Here is a 3,026-nt window from a genome sequence, read left to right on the forward strand (position 1 = left end):
TCAATTGCTTAATTTCTACTTTGATTAGGCATCGATTCCCCCATTCAACATCGATTTCCCCATTCAGCATCGATTTCACCCTTCGGATTCAGTTTTCCCAAAATTTCAGAAGGTATGCCTAAACCCTAATTTTTTTCATTAAATTAGTGTTTTATTTGATTTAAATTTATTTTCAATGCCTAATTGGGGGTTATTTGTGCATAATTTTGGGTTACGGTTTAGGGTCTAAATTCTTGATTCGTGTTAGGGATTATTTTTAGGGTTTGGGCTCGGTATTTAAGGGTCCTGTAATTAGGGTTTAGGTTTTATGGTGAAGGATTTAGGGTATTTTAGGGATTAGGATTTTTAAGGTTTAGGGGGTTTAGGGTTTTTAAGGTTTTGGGGGTTTTGTGTTTTTAAGCTCTAGGGTTTTTGGCTTTAGGGTATAGAATTATGGTGTAGGGTTTAGGGTTTAGGGTTTAGGGCTTTTAAGGTATTAAGTTCTGGAATTAGTGTTTAGAGTTTGGTGATAGGGTTTTTAAGGTTTTGAGGGGTTTTGTGTTGTTAAGCTCTATGGTTGTGTGGGTTTAGGGTCTGGAATTATGGTGTAGGGTTTAGGGTTTAGGGCTTCTAAGGTTTAGGGTACTATGTTATGGAATTAGTGTTTAGGGTTTAGAGTTTAGTAGGTGATAGGGTTTGACTTTAGGGTTTGATGGTTTATGGTTTAAGTTTTATTAGGGGTTCTTTAGTCTAATTCAAACAAGGCTGAGTCGCCTACACAGGCGTCCCTTAGCAAATGAAACCCGACCCCCATCACTGACGAGGTACAGTTCGTAGTGACTATGAAGTTATATGGGGCTCTACCAGGGGTGTTCGGTGAATTTGGACTTGATGTGTGTGTTTTCTCATTGTTTAGTTCGTATGTAGTAGTGAAAATAGTTTAATTAATTTTGAAATGTTTTAGAATGTTGTTGAGGATTTTTGAAATACGATTGAATGTTTTTGCCATGTGGTGAGGAGATTCGGGTGTTATACATATCCACACTTTTTTTTGTGGTTTCGATTTAAGCCTTCGGCTTTGATTTTTCTCAAATTTCATAAGGTAAGTCTAAACTCTATTTTTTTTATTAATTTAGTATTGTATTTGATTTGCCTTATAGACAGCTACTTTGTATTGATGTATCGTACTTTTGATACTATTGAGAACATGTTGACCAATGCCATTTCAACCATTGTTCTAAGATTTTGTTCTCCAATCTTATTTTTTTGGAGTAGGAGACTTTTGAGTCCGGAGGTCTGCGTGAGAATGTCTCATCAGGGCAATATTTATATCCCTATTCAGAATTTTTAGATTGTTAAAAGTAAACTAGTAAAGAATTGGCCCTTTTTTTTTACCATAATCACGGATTTATTCTGGATGTTCTTACTTGCATGTCAGGGCAATGCGGATGATGTAACAATTGAAGTATTGAAGGAGTTACCTCTTCTACAAGAGAAAGATCAATCAAGGGGAAGCTTTGGAGATCAGTTCATAGGGGGAAATGGGCGAGGAACAACTAGCATGAAGAGAAACAATTACAGTTTGTAAATTTATAATGGATTTATAGTTTTTATTTGGGTGATTGTAAATTGATAGAGATATTTTATTTAATTTTGTTGTGTTTGATTATTGTATGGAGTTTATTTATAATGTTATGCAGTCTATGGAGTGTTTAGACTATTTTATGGAGTGTATATAAACAATTCCATGGAGTGTTTATGGAATGTATAGACAATTGTATGGAGTGTTTATGGAGTGTTTATGCAGGTATTATGTATATTGATTATGCCTCATTTTCAGTAGAGTTCATGCCAAATTTTATATAGGTATTATATACATAGATTATGCTCAATTTTAAAAAGAGGTTATGCCCAATCTTATACATGTATTATATATATAGGTTATACCTAATTTTATGTAGAGGTCATATCCAATTTTATGTAAAATGTATATAGACAGCGATGATTGCGATGGTCTTGAGGATGTGGGTAGCCAAGCAACATGCTTTCAGAGGCAGAGTGCTTTAGAATCCACAAGAGCCGCACAATTTCTAGATGCCATATCGACTTCCATGTGGAACGATAAATGATGGTTGTATCTTATTACTTTTGAACATGCATCGTTTATATGTACTAAACTTGTAACTTGATGATTTTAATATTAAAGGCACAAACTCGTTATTAGAATAATCTTTTTTTTAGGTTATTAATAAAGTTGTATATGAATTTATTTATTATTTTTGTTCAATTTTATTACTATATTAAACTTCATATTTAAGTCTCTGGTAAATAAAACATAATTAAAGTATGCATTTGATTAATTAATTACTTTAAATTTTGTCAAAATATATTATTAATTAATACCATGTAAAAAATCTATCTTATGTTATTAATATAATACTTTTTTATTTATTAATCATATTTATTTTTTATTTACTCTATTGTATTAGTGATTTAATAGTGGTAATTAAAATATTGTTAACTCAAACACTTGGTTTAATTAACTTATTTTTATAATTAATAAAATCAATGGTTTTAAATTTCGTTGTCCACACTAACACCCTATTTCAAAGATTTCAAAGATGAACTTGTCCACACTAACACCCATTTCGAAGATGAAGATCATGTAGATGCATAAGATGAAGATCAAATTTCCAGTTTGTTGACTAACCCCCCCTAATTGATTCAATGCTTACCTTCCTTCATTCATCTCACGTCCCTATATAGGGAATTATGGAAAACACGCCAAAGGCCATATGTTCAACAAATTACAAATAAACCCTAATGAATTGAAATTGCAATTAAACCCCTAATGACTTGAAATTGCAAATAAACTCCAATCTATCCTCTCTAGATGCTAAGGAGTCCATAACATAATAGGCAATGGACGAATTTATGAGAAGAGGAGAGACTTAATTCTCTACCCCATGCCTTGAGTCTCTTATTTATAGTTGTGGAAGGAAGTTTACAAGGACTACAATACCCTTAGGGCTACAAGCTTTTTAAAG

The sequence above is a fragment of the Aristolochia californica genome, unplaced genomic scaffold (assembly GCF_029961685.1).
Source record: "Aristolochia californica isolate CCGP_79_NKW_82.1479 unplaced genomic scaffold, dmAriCali1.0.hap1 SCAF_16, whole genome shotgun sequence".
In the NCBI taxonomy this organism is placed as follows: domain Eukaryota; kingdom Viridiplantae; phylum Streptophyta; class Magnoliopsida; order Piperales; family Aristolochiaceae; genus Aristolochia; species Aristolochia californica.